The sequence below is a fragment of the Seriola aureovittata genome, chromosome 21, assembly GCF_021018895.1.
Source record: "Seriola aureovittata isolate HTS-2021-v1 ecotype China chromosome 21, ASM2101889v1, whole genome shotgun sequence".
NCBI classification, from domain to species: Eukaryota; Metazoa; Chordata; class Actinopteri; order Carangiformes; family Carangidae; genus Seriola; species Seriola aureovittata.
Genome location: NC_079384.1, coordinates 21,032,480 through 21,051,492, shown reverse-complemented (window position 1 = coordinate 21,051,492; position 19,013 = coordinate 21,032,480). Strand labels below are relative to the sequence as shown.

The window sequence follows — 19,013 nt, the reverse complement described above, 5'->3', positions numbered from 1 at the left end:
GAGGAGGGCTGGGCGCTGCTTTCTTGCCAGCCTGGAAATGCTGACATGCACAGGCTGGCATCCCCTCACTTGGAACAATCTATCTCCTCTACAGTCCTCTCTCCTCCCTCCCCTCTTTCTTCTCTCTTTTTCCTCACATTTCCTTTGCTGTCTAAACCACGCATCCAGCCAAAGCAGAAAATAAAGTGGGATATTTATAGAAAGATAAGATAAAGGGGGGATAGAGCCTCTTTTTCACCAAACACGGGGGATTATGTTTTATTATTTATGTCTCTCCTTTCTTTCTTCCCCCTTCCAGCTCCCTTCTCTTCCCTTTTTCCGCTTTTCTCCCACTTCCCTTTGTATCGCCGTGTATCACAGGCAGTTGCCAGTTCCTGTCCCCTAATTGCTGTGGCTCTATCGATGGCTGTCCTCTTTCAAGCTAAAGAGGCTTAATACAACACAGTGGAGAGGAGGGGAAGGGAAGTGGAGGTGTGGAATCAGGTCTGAGATGTTACAGAATATGCTGGATTGAAATGAACTGATTAATGGGCTGTGCTCATTGTGAGAAACGGATGCTGCAAAACGTATGACGTGGAGTGTATTGTCTAATTACACTAAACAACTATGAGGAAAATATTAACATGTTAATTTATTCTCCATCGATCTCTCCATCTCAGAGGATTTAATACACATGTCAAAACATGTTCCAAGATGTGGTGTTTGGGGCTCAACTAAGAAAGATTCATCATTATACAAAGTCTGAAGTGGTATGGGTGTCTTTTTTTTATCACCTTTTGAAACTAAATAAGCAGCAGCATAAGAAATAGATAAACCAGCGTGTATGTCTACTCCGATGTAAGACAGCTAGTTTATGACCCACAGTATTATTCTGGCATTACTTCCAAGGGAGAGAGTTAGCATGTCATTAGCTAACTACGTTGTTATTTGGGGTTACAGGTTAGGAAAGGCCTTGTTTAGGACTTTAGAGCTGAAAAATGAAGTCAACACTAAAGAACCAAAACCTGCAGTTCCTCTAATGACCACTAGAGTCTGACTCGCACAGTGAGTCAATCCCCATAGACTCCCATGTTAAAATGTCCAACTTTACTGGCATGCACTTAAGTGTTGGCTCCCCTCACGCCCCTCCTCTTTGCTCATTATTGGATTAGCTGGGAGTTAGGGGCGGAGTTAGGCACTGGCAGTGGATAGCATTGGAGCAGCTCAATCTCAGCTTCAAGACCGGTCTTCAGAAACCTGTGGGTAATGTCATTGAGGCTACGTCCATCTTTATTTACAGTCTGTGGTACTGAACCAGAAATTCAGTCACAGTGGTAGAACAGGGAAGCAATACACTGGCTACCAGTCCTTCACTTCACTAGAATGCTGCTAAAAGTGTAGTGGTTACCGCTAATGCTAGCAGGACTCACCTTTGGTTGAATATTCCTGATGATGAATGTAATGTCAATGCAAACATCAACTACTGAAATGATTAGCACAGTGAGACTGTAAACTCAATGTGAGGTGTTCAGGCAGTGTGGACACAGTAGAGTCTGAATTGGATGATATGTATATATATATATGTCTATATATATATAGAACATACTTCAGCCAGCTGGCTAAGAGGGGCTGGTTGAACACACAAACATATGCACAAGAGGAGCACGCAGAGAAAATGTTACATGTATAGATCACTACCATATTGATTTTTGACAAATTTCAAACTGAATTTGTTTGTTTATATGTATCTTTGTGTCTTTAACCTTTAACTATCTTTAACCTGTATCAGTTTAAGAACATATGACGGAGTGTGAGTGTGAGTGTGACACTGTATTACAGCAGATATTGTATATAACATGCAGAGGTTGCATTGGACATTCTCATCATTTTGACAGTTTTCCATTATTTTAAATAATTATAATAATAATTTTATTTAAAATTTTAATGATAATGAGACATAGCCTGTTTAATAGCATTTCATTTTCAAAACCAACTCAGATTATACATTTATTTGGCCTTGGAGAGAAACGATGAACAGAGACACAGACCGTGTGTCATTTTCCATTCTTTTTTCTTCTGTAACAGCGGAGGGCACTAAAACACGCAGGCAATCATGGAAGATACAATTTCAGAGAATTATACTAAAATAATTAAAATATGAATAAACCATTTACAAGAAATTAAACTGAACTCACTTGACCTGCTGTGGCCCGGCCTGAACTCAAATCCTCCTCCACGGATTTAAACTGGGTGTTCACTTGAGTTGTGTTCGCATCGAGGGAGACTGCCGCAGAGGCAGCTTACTCTAGGTTCTGCATCTTTGCCATGGACGGACAACTTCTCATGGCCTTAATTTCATTCTGAAGGCTGAACCTGTGCTCTGCTGCCACACTGGAGACGGGAATTACCAGTGCAACTTCAGACAGAGTTTTGAAGCTGGGGAACATTTCCTGATCCTGCAAGCACTCGCTTCACCTGGGGGAAATCCAGCAGCATGCGCTCCTTCTGCACCAAGGGCATCGCTCTACCCTCTGTGCAGGTGTTCAGTCCGTCAGCACCCAGATAGCGACATGTTTACTAACCTCCATACTGTTTAACTCTAATCTGTCAAAATGACGGACACCTTGAGATTTTTCTGTCATTGTTAAAAAAAATTCAATCAATGATGGACAAAACTTTGTTAATGCGACCCCTGGGTACATGTACTGTGTGTACAACCTAAGCACTTTTGATGCAAGCTTACTGTTCTGACTGCTCAGATGCTGTCACTAGGATCTGTCCCTAGGGGCTATAACAGAACACACACAGATATGCCTGAATATACACACAACCCACTTCATGCTGGCCATGTGTAGGCCATTATGTTTCTTTGAGGCGGTGAAATATATCTCTGCTGTCATAATGTGTCTGTGTGTTTGTTTTTTTGTGTGGGTGAACACGTTTGCATGCATGCACTTATGCCTCCTACGCACACACACACACACACACACAAACACACACACTTCCTGCAAAGACAAGTGGATGACTCTCATGAACACATTTTGGCGATGTCGACTGCATCGACAGTGTCGCAGTGTCAAAGCGGCGACACTTGTGTTTAGAGTCATTAGTTTAACGATGGCCGCCTCTCTCACAAAAGGTCAGCCACGATTCAGCTAACAGCAGTTGATTTGCTGTCAACGGCGCACGTTCTCCGCGGTGAATGATGATTCCTGACTGATTCACAAGTCTCAGTCTGTGTGTGTTTGTGGCCTGTGATAAATTACAACTCTTGTTCCTGCGAGAGAGCTGTTCACTCCCCCTGCATGTTCGGATGATTTTTTGAAGTATATGACTTACGGTTTACTTTCAGAAGTGAGTGCACTCTTAAATCACAGTGGTGGTGAATAAGACAGAAGTCGGAACAGGAAGGGGAGCAGGTTGGTGAGATTATTGAAAACCCTTTTCTGGTTTATTAGTCGGAGGTTTTATAGACACTTACTTGTAAAGCATGAGGTCACCTGTCACTCCAGGAAGTAAAAGTAACAGGGTTTGTTTTGTGAGATGTTGTTTTTTGGCCATTTCATTTTATATTAGGTGTATGTTATGGTTTGTTTGACATTTGGGAAATCTGTTTTTTGCTTATGCTGATGATACCAGTGATACCAATCTCATTCATACTTCATGTGAACTTATGTCATGACATTGTTAGCCTAGCTTAGTTTACAGACTAGAGGCAGGTGGAGCTGCTAGCATCGCACTATTCAAAGTTCAAAATCCACCTAACAACTCCCCAATGAAATATTTGTATCTCTTCTTTAATCCATACGTGTACAAAAATGTTGACTATGACATTTAAGAGTAACTAATACACTACTTACACCAAAATGAGCAGGTACAAGCAGGTTTTTTTTGAAGGGAGTAACAAGCAGTTATAGAGCACGCACACACATAGGTGTAAGAAGAGAGAGGAGAAGGAAGTGGAGAAAGTGTGAATCTGTCATGTCTCATCCCTGTCACTTTTGGAAACTCTGTGTGAGATGCTTTGATTGGTGTGGTGTGTTTTTAAAACTTATTTCAGGGCTGCAGTTCACTCTTTCTGATTTAACGGCAGGTGACAGGTGTGTTTACATTGTGCTCTTAAAGATGTTACAACATGGAAAAGGGGCTAAATTACCACGTTCACCTGGGTGCTGTGTTTACATGCTGATCGAAGGTGGGGCAGATATATACCCGTGTCTACTGCAGAGTCATTTGACCCGGATGTGAATGCTGATTGTTCCGTTTTCCACTGAAAAAAAAAGCCTGATGTTAGCGGGTATTAGTGTCCAGTGTGTGCCACTCGCTCGTTCTTTTTTCAGATACCTTTCTCGGATACCCGGAGTGATGGCAGTAGGATGACAAATACATTTTATGGCTATGTTAAAACTAAATTTTCATCACAGATAAAGCATTAATTATTCACATTTAATAATCAAAGCATTCACAATTATCTCTCAAAATCTGCTGGAGGAGGCGCGTGGAAACAACTGTTTATGGCTTTCAGTTCACTCTCTCTCTTTTTCTTGCGTTGACTGTCAAAAAGTTGTATTTCCCACCACGAAAAGCAGCAGCTAAGAAACGTCTATCAATCTCCTCCATGGCAGCCACACACAACAAGCAGCGCTTCAGTAACAATCAGCTGGTCAGAGTGTGTGAGTGTGTGAGTCTGTGTTTTAAGCATCGGTTATATGCGGTTATACATGTGAAACGATGGCAGGGGGAATTAAACTTAATATTCATTTAATACTATAAATAAAGATGACAGTATTAAATGAATACATTAATTGGAAAACAAGCCAAATATCTTCTTGATGTTGGCAAAAGCTTGAGCTATCGCCGATCGCTCCGATGATCGTCAATCACCGAGATCATTGTCCATTGGCACAACACTAATCAGCACCATCCACTAAACTGAATCAGGGCATACCCTGATTTGCATGTAGCTCAGGAGAACCTGTGATGCAGTTAGATTAGATAGTGATCTGGCTAACGGAGACACATGTATGTGTAAATGAAAGTATTTTAACTTTCATTTGGATTTTATTTGGACATGAGACAATTGCAATGACAAATGTAAATGTGATATGGGTCTCTGTGAAGCTGCCTTGTGAAGATGGTAATTTATGTATGTGTATTCCAGTATCTATATATTTGCCTGATGTCTTTTCATCAGTGTGTGTAGCTGTTTTCTAATGTCTGTATGCCATCAGTGTGATGTAATTAAGAGCCGAGTGCAGCTGACTGTGATTTGACATTGCTGTGTGCTCAGCTAGAGCGTGTGAACTTGAATGTGCAAGTTATTTGGGGATACAGCATTTTCAGCCTTGACATGCAGTCTGTGTGTGTGTGTGTGTGTGTGTGTGTGTGTGTGTAGGTAGTTGTTCCTTTGTTCCTCTGAGCCAAGGCAGTGGGGAACAGGATCTTTACTTCCGTCTCACGCCAGTGAACAGGTGTGGGGGGTCAGGCGTCTGGAGTGTACATTTGTGTGTATGTGTGTACAGAGAGTTGCTATAGAACATGTCGAGATGTGGCACTCAGTGGCATGGAACTGATTGCCCTGCCAAACCCTGACAATTACCATCCGGGCTCAGAGACATCACACACACACACACACACACACACACACACGGTTTCCAATTCGAGCCTTCAGTTTTTCCTCTCCAGCCCAGCACCCAGTGGTGGTTGCCATTCTCTGACCGTCATGTCATGGAGGGAGATATGTGGAACAGGAAGATATGCTGTGCAGCTAACACTGTTACTTTTTGTCAGGCCTGTCCCACAATGCACCACACTACCAAAGTGACTCATGTACAGTAATGGCATTAGACACAGAAGCTACAGGTGTTATCTGTGGGGAGAAGGAGCCAGGCCAGGGTGTTGTGCTGCGTTCATGTACTGTCAGAATGATCAGGATTGTCAGCTTAACACATATACGAGCCAATAAATACCTCAATACATCAGAGGAAGTAGAAAGTTTCCGTGACCCTAATTACTAAGGTGACAGTCATTTGAGTAACTAAAAGTTAATTCGTCTTAACTCATTTTATTCCAAACAAACAGTTACAGTATATTGTTTTGCTCTTGTAATTTTACTTCTCAGTCGGCATCATAGACATGAGCTTAAACTTGAACAGGATTCATAGCAACTCTTGATGAATAATGTGATATTATGCAATGTATGATCTTGATTGATCCCAAGTAGTAAAGAGGAGACAACTTGATGCCACCAACATTATATTCCTGTAAATCAAGTGTAAAACAGACCATGAAAATTTCATGTAAATTAAATGATGATTGTTACTCAAGGGTTATTTCCTGTTTTCAGTAGGAGGCGCTATGACTATGACTATGACTTCATATTAGCATGTAGATGGGGGACTGTCATCAAACGTGTTTGGGCCAGATTGGAAAACGTGTAATATAGTTTTAACAACTTCCTGTTTAATGGCGAAACATTAAAATTGTCCACACCGCCACAGTAATGCTGTTCAACAAAAAGTCACAGTTTTCACATTGCTCCACATGCTAGGAGGAGCACATTAAATTGTAAAACATGAGATTTCCTGTCGCCACAAGAGGGAGCTATGAATATCGGCATGTTGACATCTTCAGGCCAGGACTCTTATTAAACATATGAAGTTTGGGGCAGTTTGGACAATGTGTACTGGAGTTATAGCAACTTTTTTCCTCATGGCGAAACATCGACATGCGCCACAAGCAGGCCGTTTAACAAAAAAAAATTATTTTATGGAGGAAAAACGGAAAAAAAATAAACAGAACAATTCCAATATGGTTCTTGCACTAGTTGGTGCTTTGGCCCTAATTAGTTTTTATCAGCAAGACAATGTTGAAATTTCATCCACCTGCAAAGTGTTCAAAGCTAGCACCAGCATGAAACTGAACATATTTAATTGTATTTTCCATTCCAAAATTTCAAAATTCCCGTTTGAATGCACTATAGGTAGAATTAATGACTTTTTTGAAGACTTTACGATGGACCCCAGATGGTATTCCTGAATGCAGATTGGCAACAGAAAGGAATTTTGACTCCATCTTGGATTTACCTTCACTCCATCATGTTGTCACTGACTTCAAACCCGTGTCAGATGAAGCCCAGTTCCTACATGTTATCTTTAGTGAAGACAACATACCGGTTCAGTATATCTGTGTCTGTTGCTGATATGTGATATGTATGTATGAATGCATGACTGTGTCCATGTACACACACGTGCATGTGTTCACAAGCATGAATGTTTAATTCACTGACGCTATTTTCAGCCCACCATCATTATCTTTGTCCTCAAGTAGAGCACTCCTTTTAAATATGGTAATTCAGCTGGTGGAGGCTCTGGCAAGGTAATTGTTAAGCTTGTTGAGTTTGACAGTTTGCCTTGTTGTATTTGTAGCAGACTCACTCTTTCTGTGTAGACACTTAACACAAAAAACCCCACATGGCTCGTTTATTTAGCTCTGCATGTAATAAGGCTTCAGTCGTGTCTCTTTCAGATTGAGACCCACTTCAATGCAAGTTACATCTTAACATCACAAGAGACTCAGTCTAGCTCTGTATTTACTGCAGGGCTGGCAGAACTCACAGGTATCTTAATATAAGCCAGTACCCTATGCATGTAGCTACTCCATGTCATCCCTCCATTTGTATACATTAGTGAAGTCAGTGAAACGCTGTTAATTCTCTATCTTTGGTATTTGACAGCATAGTTGACAAGAAGCCAATAAAAGCTGCGTGTGTGACGGTTTATATGTGTGTGTGCTGACTCAGGCTGGACAGTTGGTTCAGTAGAGCTCTTGGCAGGTGTTTGAGCCTCACTGTGCTTTATGTCCGCATTAAAGATTAACAAGAAGATGGTCATGAAAGCACTGTCCTCAAATGCCCTGTGAGATGGATGTGTGGGTCTGGATGCATGTGTTTTGGTGGGTCTTGTTCTGGTCATCTCTGTGTTGTCAGAGCCAGGAACAACATCTGGAAGGTTTTCACCATCTGTTCCATCAGCTACTTGTTACAGTAATTGGTCTAAATTCATTGTTTTCTTTTCTTTTTAGCTTTGGATTTTAGATATCACTTCCATTTCAGTTTTAAAGCGGAAATGAAACATGCATGTTTTTGGCACTGGTAGTGAGGAAATTTATTAGAAAAATCACCTTGCCTAAAATCTGATATTAAAAATTGTGAAAAAACACAAATATGACTAATTTATTTTCGTAATTTCTAATTGCTAGCTAACTAGCGAGCAGCCATTTTGGTGTGACGTCATTGCCTACGTAACGGGGTTGGTTGGGTGCGTTGGCCAGTGAAGACAGTGAAGCATTTCTGAACCGAGTTAAACCGGAAATGGAGGACGACGGGAGTAATAACGTTATCTATCTCTCTGTCTAACCCTAACCCATCCAAAGGTACATCGTTACTAGAACTAGTTTTTATAGTCATCTGTCATGAAGTGGCGTTATTGCAGTCCAGGACCAAAAGAGGGCTCCAGAACAATTTGCATAGTATCTAAAATACGTAAATTTCAGTAAAAGGCGAAACATTTCCTTATGCGTAAATATATTATTTTGCCTACTGTCGCTACTATTGGTTCATATTGCTGATTTATTATTGTTATGGTCATGTTGGTCATGAATAAAACCAGTGCAGTAGCGAGCAGGCAGAGCGGACATCGGCCAATCACAAATGCTTATTTTGTTGCGAGCCAATTCCGGTGTAGCTAAAAGGTCTCTAGCGGTTTCCTGGATGGACTGTCAGACACTTTAGGTTGAAAAAAGTAAGAATTGCTCCAAAAATGTATTATTGTGCGTATACGTTGGTTCGTGGTGGGTACGATATATTTTTTAATTTGCCACTACACACGTGTGACGGCTTTTCGGCAGTCGGGCCATGTGAAGGAAAAGCTAGCAAAAAAACTTTATTGCACGCATTGCAAGAAGAAACGAGATAATGGTGAGGAAGATAACGGAACGTTGGATAACGTCTGTGGATTATAACGTTTGGAGTATAAAGTCTGGAGTGTCTGAAGTTACCGACTGTTGGAAACGGAGTCACGGTAAGAAATATTTCTAACGAAGTTTGTATCAGCTGTGACCTCTTGCTGAGGGATGTACCATGTATGGTGTGGAATGACGGGAGTTTAAGGTGAATACTTTCAGGCCCGAGTATTTTTAATGGTTGTGGTTTTAATTTCTGACACTCATTTTGGCTGCTATATTGTACAGCCCAACTCTCATCAGTTCATGCTGCAGAGTTGCTATGGAAATCTTTAGGCTAGGTGACGTGCATCGGACTGTGTGTCAGGGTGAGGGGACATCAGGTGTTCATGAGTGATGCTGTTTGGAGTGAAAGAAGTGTTCGGTGAGAGCTAGAGAGACTCTCACAGAGACTTTGTGGAACTTTATTGCAGTCAATGATGATGTTCATCTCAAACATATACCAGTACCTGCCGACTTATGTGGGTCTCTTGCTGCCTGTCTCTTCCCTGCCTGGCTAGCGCGGTTTAGCGCCCTTTCCCTACGGCGGACTGATGCCTCTGTACCGCTGTTGTCAGAGTATGTAGGCCGGTCAGTAGAGTACATATTATAGGCGGTGAAATTGAAAACAGACGGAGCAACTCCAGGCTTTAGTCTGTTGGTCCGGCGAACAACTAGTTTGCCCGACTCAAAAATGTTCACTGCAAACCCTGGAGTCAGTGCCCATCGGTGGGCTCTCTCTCTTCAGTGCCGCCAACCAGCGCAGCAGGACTGCTCTTCGTTTCAGCGGCAGTTTATGAAAATGGACAGTTTTGTCCTTGGCTTTAACTCTGTAAAACTCTTTACATTTTAATTTTTACATCCAGGAGCGATACAATAGTGGCCTCCCTTTTGTCTTCTCCTGTCCTGTGGCTCCTCAGTCTCCATCCTTTCCCTATCTTCAACTATTTCACTGTCTCAACCGCCAAGCCAACCAACCCCGTGACGTCACAGGTTATAGTACAGCAAGATGGCGCCACTCTTGCTACGAAAGATGTAACTGATCTTATATTTTCTCTTATATGTTTACATTTGTCATATTTGTTATATAATTGTTGATTAGAGTGGAAATCCATTTAGTAAATCACGTTAACTTGATTGACTGCTTCATTTCCTGGTTTAGAAAACTTCAAACTAACCCATGGTAGATGAGTGGATTGACATCATTTATGACATTTTTAAGATGGAAAGAATTACCTTTGCCATAAGACTACAACAAGGTGTGTTTTTGAAAAGATGGATTATGTATGTCACACCAGTAAGACCATCTTTTATCTAATGTTAAGTTTTATGTCCCTTTCCCTTTTCTTTTTTCTTTTCTCTTTTAACCCTTTAGTAAAGGTTTTTTAGTATCATAAAGGTGCACCCCAGCATTCCTGTTCTAGGGAGTTCAGTTGTAGTTTACAGATGAATGGTGAATTGTAATGTTAATGAACATGTGAACCATGCAAAATCATAATAAAAAGAGAATTTAAAAAAAAAGAAAACTTCAAACTAACGTATTCATAGAACATGTGGTCTGACCATGTCTAAAATCACTGTTTCCCCCATGTTCTCACTGGAAGTTGTTTAAGGAGCACTTGGTTGTTCACATTAGAACTAGTTGTGTGAAGAATGGAAAAAAAGACCTCGACAACACACCTGGCGTGTGTTAAGTGGGCCAGATTGTCAGATTGTCGGTTTTTAGAAAGTTCCAAAAGTTGTCCTACACAGTTCCTGGAAGAATCCAAGAAGCTCCTGGTGTTGCTACGAACAGGAAGTTGGTAACTTTTGTATACATTTCATAAACTGACATTCACACACCCATTCCCACTACGCTTTGCTACATTTACTCCTGGCGTCCACACTACTCCGGGGGTTTCAAGCCCCTAAAACAAAGACTTTTGGAAACACTGCTTTGGTTGTGTTGTGGTCTGGACGGACAGAAACGGAGACCTTTCGAAATGATGACGCAGACACCCAAGGTCGCTCCTTGATCGGGTCTTATCAGCCTTGACAGTGATGAATAAGACATGATAATGAATTACAAGTGTTACTGTCTTTGCTAGCAGATGTTGTTTAATTAAATTCTGCATTTCAATGCTACAACTGTCTTTGCTGTTCCTTGTCCGTATTTCCAGAAATGAACCAACTGCAGAGTAGACGATCTGCTTCCTGTTTGTCCAGTGTACATGAACGGTCATGTGATATGCCTTTTCAGGTGACTATATCTGATAGCGAAAACACTCGTCTCGATGGAGATCGTTTCGTGTATTAAAACACCATGATACTTTGGCTGGGTGAGTTTTTCACTTAGCATTAGCTCCTCATAAATTGTTAGCATTACTAAGCTAGCTATTGGCTAAGTAACTTAGATAAGTTCATACGCAACGTACCAATGGTGAGGTCAAGATTAAAATAGTGTTTCCAGTGTGTCTGATACAATGAACCTCATCCTGAAAAAGGCAGACATGTGTTTTTGGGGACACTAACTATGTTGGCCAAAACATAAGATGATGTTCTGGAGATTACGGTCGAAAAAGTGGTGGTCATGATGTCTTTTATTTAAGGTCGAGACAATTATGTGTTGAGAACATCAGATATTTTGAATGGAGAGAGCCGGAGCCTGTACCACAAGACAAGTTCAACAGTCTGTTTCTGATGTTATCTGGCTTCACTGAGCCTAACATCAGCCATCCACAGATAACTGCAGGTTATCAGCTGGCTCTGTTAACAGTGGGTTTACCTATCAGGTTACGAGCACATTCATGTGAAAGACGAGGAGCTGTTCAACGACGTAGTCACAACAGTGAATGCTAATCAGACAGCTTCAGTCCGCCTGGACCTAAAATACTGTAACATCTAGTCTGCGTACTCTAACCTCTTGTAAAAAAGCAACAAAGGCTGAAGCTTATTGCCTGACTGGTAAACAAACAGATGTTAATGCTAATGTTAGCTATGTAGCAATAGCAAAACTTGACTTAAACCAATAGCTTCTATAAGGAGATGAAATGATTCAACTATATCATAACTATATTCTTATTCTTTGTTCCTCACCAGTGGCCATATACCAACACCCTCATTAAATAGATGCAATAGGTAATACTGTGGTGTCTCAAATAAAGGCAATCAAGACTATCTTCCTCTCTTTCTCTCTTTTCCTTATCGCTGATCTGGTCCCTCCATCCTCTTCAAAAAGAAGTGCAGAGCAGGAAGGGGCCTGAAGGAGGAGTTAAGTAGGAGTGGACAGGATGCAGCCATGAAAGAGGAGGTGGCTTGGAGAAAGAAAGAGGCAGTCAGGACGAGAGAGGGAGAGAGAAAGAGAGAAGAGCTAAAAAAAGACAAATGTGGGGACGGTGGATGAGTAAGCCAGTCGGAGGAGGGCGAAGGAGAGGAGGAGAAGACATGGGCGGTGGATCTGCAGGTTTCAGGACGCCAAGACCAAATGAACAACCAAAATAACATACAGTAGTTCTGTTTTAACATATGTTCCAAAAGTAAGACTGAGCTGTAGGTAAATGTTGAGTTTCTGTCTGAAATGTTGTCCTAAAGGAGTGGATTGTTTTTTAGATAACCCAATAAAACAATTAATCAATAGAAGACATTCAAAGTGTGAATATTTCACATGGTTCACAAAGATCTTAAAGCTATCACTGATTTTGTTGGCGCCACCAGAGCTAAGGGGAACATCAGCGACCTTTAACATATAACATGCAACTTACTTTAACACATCTGTGAATGGAGCTAGCTGAGGTGTCATGGTGCGATCTAAATGTGGAAACCTGGAAAAGATCAAGGAAATTCACCAGAGATCAACAAACTATGAATCTTTTCTACTTTTGTGAGTTCACTCCAAGTTGAGTTTACACTCATAATATGCACGGTCGCCAGGAAACTGCAGCCCAGACTCTGAAGAATGCCAGAGAGGTGGTCAGACAGTACATTTACACAAGTAACTCCACTTCTACTTGAGTAGAATATACTGTAAGTAACAGTAGTGAGCAGCTGTTCACGTGCTGATGTGCTGTGGCAGCCCAAGTGTCGTGTCTCATTTCCAGTTGCTGGCGTTTGTGTAGTACTGATTGTTTTTTGCTGCTCAATCTCAGCCCAGGTGATGTTGCCGTTTTCTTCATCACAGTGGCTAATTACCCGCTGTACATTTAAACTTACACTAGTTTTGTCTTTGTTTTTTTTCTTGTTTATGCAGCTTTCTCGCTAATTCAGATCTGCTAGTTACTTTAGCTTAGCAGTTAGCAATGGTTTCACTCTCTCTCCCTCTCTCTCTCTCTCTCCTGCTCTCTCGCTCATGTCTTGGATCATCTAAGGAACTCCTTCAGCAGAGCGTGGTGTTATTGCAACTTCAGTACAGAGGATTGTGATGTGTACTTCAGCGGTTTCTGCTGACTGTCCTTTGACACATAGCTCCTTTCCCTCAGTAGGGAACAGCAGCCTTCAGTTTACTAATGACATGTAACCAATCAGACAGTGCTGTGGGTGGGACATTGCTTTAGACCACAGACAGGGAGAGAGCATCTTTAAATCAATTCATTTTATCGGCAGCTGGTTTTAAAAGTCAAAACCTAATCCATTAATCCCATTAACCCTTTGTGTCAAATAAATCTGTCTTAACACTGTGATGTCATCATAAGGCTGCACTGTGTCTCGTCCGTTTGTTGCCTTATATAAGTGTCACACCTCAGCTGACACAATCAGCTGTGTGCTAACGACAACGTCAGCTATCGAAATTCATACGCACTGAAAATAGAATGATCAGTGAAGATGCAAATATGACTATCGATGAAAGTAAATGTGATTTATAGGGTCAGAGCATCAAGAACAACTTGTAAAATAAAATAAAATATTTTTGTCATGGAAACCAACCTCAATGTAATGTTTTTTTCATTTTCTGACAGAAATTTAAAAACAAATGTCTTTCACATATTATCACACAGTGCTATATAACACTCATTTTCAATTATGTTTCACTGAGATCGGAGCTCTCTTATGAGAAGAAGTAATTAACAGTGCACTTCACACGTGGACCTCTCATCTCAGAGCTCAGAGCACCGATACATCAGCCTAAACAGAGAAGGAGAAAAGAGTCTGTGCTCTTCCTGCTGCAGCCTCCACTGGCTGCCAAACAAATGGGTGTGATACTGCTGATGCTTGTTGAGGGAGCGTGTTGGGAGTGTGTTTGTGGTGGAGCTTATATGAAGCGTTTGGCAGAGTGCTGGAGATGCTGTGTTATTGGACTGTAGCTCCAGGCAGCAGAACTGCAGACAAATGTATAATTAAACAGCAGCAATCATGAAAGGTGTTTCCTCTTCCCTTAAGGAGGATTTTGTCTTTGTGTTCTCATTCTCCTCTGCCTTCCCCTCCCTCTATTATCTCCCAGGGTGTCTTCAGCTCCTTAAAAACTCACAGAAACTCTTATCTAAAATTATCTAAATGTAAAACCAGGAAGTTTGCATGTTCTGAATTTCAATATAACACAATTGTGGTTCAACAGATGATTCATATAAAGTTTCTGAAAAAAAAGAAAATGCATGTCTAATTTCTGAAAATATAATATCTAGCTGAAGCATTTAGTGGTTAGTGGATTAAATGTTGGTCGGTGGAAAATTAATTGGCAAAACCTTTCGAAATAAACCAGTAATTTTAGTCATTTATCAAGCAACAGTGTGGAAAGTGGATGCAGAGATTTGTGAGTTGGACCTTTAGCCTTTAGCCTTGAGTTGGTCTTGAGTTCACCTTGGTGACAGGCCTTGTGTGTAGGCAACCATATGCACAACTAATCATGAGATCACGAGTTCAACTAAATCTGTGGGGAGACTCATGATTCAGATCGTGGATTGTGATTTAACTGAAAAAGATTGTCATATAATCTTTTGGCCACATCACCCACCCCTAGTATTTCCTAAATGGTGAATGCAATATGTTTTTTAACCCCCTGTATTAAAGTGAGAGTCTACACTTCAATCACATCACGATGGCTTTGTTTCAAAACCATTGTGGTGGTGGTGTGCAGAGACAAAAAAAAAACAAACACAAACACACATATATACTGTATATATACTGTATATGGTGTTAAATGGGAACGTGCACCGACCAGCCACAACATTACCACCAGTTACCAGTTTTAATGTTGTGGCTGATCAGTGTATATACATACATACAGTGCACTCATGCAGTGGAATATGTATGTATATAGTGTCCACCTGTGGTTCCCATCCAACCTCCTAGAGCTTGAGTGGATCTGTAGAGAAGAATGGCAGAAAATCCTCAAATCCAGATGTGCAAGCTTTTAGCATCACACCCAAAAAGACTTGAGGCTGTAATCGTTGCCAGAGGTGCTTAAACTAAGTCCGGAGCAAAGGATGCAATAATGTCAGTGTCAATGTGATATTTCAGTTTTTCCTTTTTCAAAAAAATTCTGTTTTCACTTTGTCTTTTTTTTTTGTTTTCAAACTTAGGGCCTATTTTTTTCCTGCAGAATGTAAGAAGACAAAAACATGACTGAAACAGTATTTTTTTTAGGCCCTAACAACATAACATAACTTCCCCTCTTGTAAGCAGAGATGACGTCTTGTCAACAAACACAAACACAGACCTGAGATCAGTGTTCAGAAGCCTGTTTTCGTCTGTTCCTCCTGTAGATAGATTCTCAGTGAGATGAGACCAGGAGTCACAGCAGTCCAATAAACTGTGATGGTTACTCATATAGTCAGAAGCACTGATCACAGCCAAGGCACATGGGAAATCTGCTGCTGCCAAGCTGCCCTCGAGCAAGGCACAAACCCCCAGTTTCCTCCAGTGTCTGTGCTCAATGACTGACAGTTGTTTATCCGGGGCAGTGCAGAGCTGTGTGGGTGTTACTTGAAAGATTATGGGATAACTTTATGAATAAAACTTTGAAGAAAATCCATTGAACATTCTGTCGTTGTGTGTCTTTCTCCATCAGACGGAGGGACGGACATAGAGATGCTGGCAGTCTAACACAATCTCCTTGCATCCCCAGTCACAGAGGACCACGGCTCATCTAACAGGTAGGCCTCGTCACCACTGCTCCCACCTGTGTTTCTACATAGGACTGAACAGAATTACAACCATTTTCCACTGAGTTTTAACACACACCTGCTGTCTGCTTGTTTTGTCAGCAACAGACATGAATCCACAAATGATGATGGCGACACAAAACACATAACATAACCAACAGGTCCATACACACAACTTTAGCTCTGGTTAAGTGTCTTCCATGAGCTCTTACTTTGACCTGGAATATTCATACATAAGGGACAACACTTGACACGACTGATGCTTGAACATTATTGTTAAGAATATCTGTTTCTGTCCTCTGGATGAAAACAGAATATATCCAGTATCAGCCAACGGCAAAGATCAGTCTATTAATCAATGCAGCTAATGAAACTGAGACCTTCAGGCTCTTTTTTGCAGTGTGGAAATGTCTGCGTAAAATACATGGACCTCCTCCAATCCACCACATCCTCACATGCGCAGAGACAAACCACAAGACTATGTGTGATTTTTTTTAAAGCATGAATCCAAATGATAAAACTACTTTTACATCCATCATCTACAGCAGCCAATGTTGGCTCAATATTATAAGCTGCATACACATATTTATGCAAGATCATTTGGTAACCATGGTAACACACGCATGCAACCCGCATATGCATAACTGCCAGGGATTTGCCCTGACACATCAGAAAGTGAAAATGAGTCAAAACAGAGGGATGATGCTGAGGCGCCCGCACTGCTGTGTGTGTTCTGGGAGTTTCACATTAAAAATGTAGCCACCACACAGTAACTATCCCCCTCATAAGATCACAAGACGCCTCGTGCTGTACTGTTTCTCCCCGTTGTTGTCGTCATGTACAACGAAGGAGATCCAGCTCAGAAACAAGTCCGCCTCCCTGGGCTCTTTGTGACGTCACAGAGGAGCGGTTTTAGTCCAGTTTGCTGGCAGTCTGTGAATGAATGAGCTTATTTGAGCCATATGTTTACATGTTGGTTTTGTAATATGTTTGTGTGATAAGATAAGAACTAGATAGAAACTAAATGGCAACAACAGGTTTTTTTTTTTTTCTTTCACTTGCACCAAGTGAGCTGAACTGCAGGTGAGAAAGACACCTTTGTTCTCCAGAACATACAGCTGTTCCACTCCCTGGTCTCTACAGTCCTGTTTTATGTTTGAGTTCAGGCTTATGAATTGTAAAGGGTTTTCATCCGCCTGAGGACATTTCTCAGTATAGAGATTGTGTAATTCTACAATGGAAGCTAGAATATAAGAAAAGGAAATACACATTCTGTTTTATACACTGTGTTACCATAGCAGTCACTAGGAACACTCACTTCTTATCATTCCTGACATGTATGTTTTTATTAATTCATTCATTAATAGAAACTGGGGCAATAACATCAGGGTTGCACTGAATGGTGTTGAGGTTTATCGAGTAGCATGTAGCTGTTATCAAAAAGTTATTATTGCTGGTGGATACCAATGGTGGAACCTGTGGTTGGTTAATAATTAATTTGTGTGTGTGTGTGTGTGTGTGTGTGTGTGTGTGTGTGTGTGATGTTAATAGGAGTTTGATGCCTTGTTCTCTGGAGGCTTGTTTCCGTTCTCGGCTCTCACAGAAAGCAGCGCCGGCGCACAAGAACCGGAAAACAAGAAAAACTGGGCTCGAGGCACCGGGGGGGTCTGAGAGACTTTCTAGACTGAAGTGTTTTTGTGTGTGTGTGTGTGTGTGTGTGTGTGTATATTTGTGTGCACTCTCGGCGTAACTGATTTGGGTATTTAAAAGGCAGCACAGATTCTGTAGCTTTGGGGGAGATTCTTGGAAGAATTTGAACACCTCCACCACTTATTCCCTCTCTAACCTTCTCCGCTCTGCCTCATCGCTCGCTCCCCGGAAAAAATCCCTGAACATCACTGAAAATGTGTGCAGAATATATTAACACGCTGTTCAAAAATAACCCCATTCTTTAGACCCCTGGACAGCCACACAATTGAAATCTCTCCACTCATTGTGTTTGTCATTAGCATTTAGTGACGACTGTCCAGATGCTAGAAGTTGTTAGCGGTTAGCCGCGGCCTCCAGGGGGAGATCCAGAGCTGGAGGCTCTATAGGGGGTCTGAGAGGATTATGTGCTTGGCCAGGTGCTCTTTTGTGTGGGGAGACGAGGCAGCAGAGCAACCCTCAGATCCAGGCCACAGACACAGAGACGAGCTGAAAGGATAAGCGCAGCAGTTTATCTACTGAATTGTGGATTTAATGGAGCATATCTGCCAACGTTTTACCTTTACTGCAAATGACCTCCAGTATAAACTCATACCACACTTTTCAATAACAAATTTAGTTTAGTTTTTTTTATTTTTTTCTTAGTATGAAATGAGAAATTAGACTTGGCCTTAAACAGTGAATGTAGACACTGTATGCAAAACATCCTACCTCCATCAGTGCAAATTAAGATTAGTGACTCAGGGTGACGCACTTCACTCTTGCACTAGACTACATTATCCAGTTGTGCTGAATGATGAATCTCTTTTCTATTGAAAAACCCTAACAGCTACACTCTTAATGAGTTGTAGTCTGTTGTCTGAGCAAGGTTTAAGGACGTGGTCTGGTCACTGTGCTCTCTGTACTGTTGTATGCACTTTTTAGAGCTGACTTAGACTTAATTATTGGCAATTCCAATAGACACACACAGGCCAATTGGGTATCTATGGTATTTGTCTAAGGTAGGGGTCTCCAACAGGTGGCTCCTGGGCTTCCAGTAGCTCACACAAAGGTTCAGAGAATATAGTCTCTACAAAACATGCATGTATAGTACAAACTTTAAGCAACACAACTCAGCAAATCTGCTCCAAATGCAACTAAATCAAATACAAAGACACAAACCCCCCCTTCAACATCTTATCATTATTTGTCAGTTGTCAGTCAAATGAGTTATTGTCAGGTTTGTTCACATCAGATCGGCTGTAGGTGACATGC

The 19,013-nt window shown here is 41.3% G+C and overlaps 1 protein-coding gene across 8 annotated transcripts in view; it reads left to right on the top strand.

Moving 5' to 3' along the window:
* The window catches only part of rbfox3a (RNA binding fox-1 homolog 3a), a 594,924-nt gene that overhangs the window by 75,611 nt on the left and 500,300 nt on the right, over positions 1 to 19,013 (top strand). For 7 of the 8 annotated variants that reach the window (XM_056365235.1, XM_056365229.1, XM_056365231.1 and 4 more), the window contains one exon: positions 15,959 to 16,043. The exons of the other annotated variant lie outside the window; for it this stretch is intronic. The gene's annotated coding sequence lies outside the window, so the exon portion shown is untranslated. The remainder of the gene's footprint in view (positions 1 to 15,958; positions 16,044 to 19,013) is intronic. 8 annotated transcript variants of the gene reach the window in all.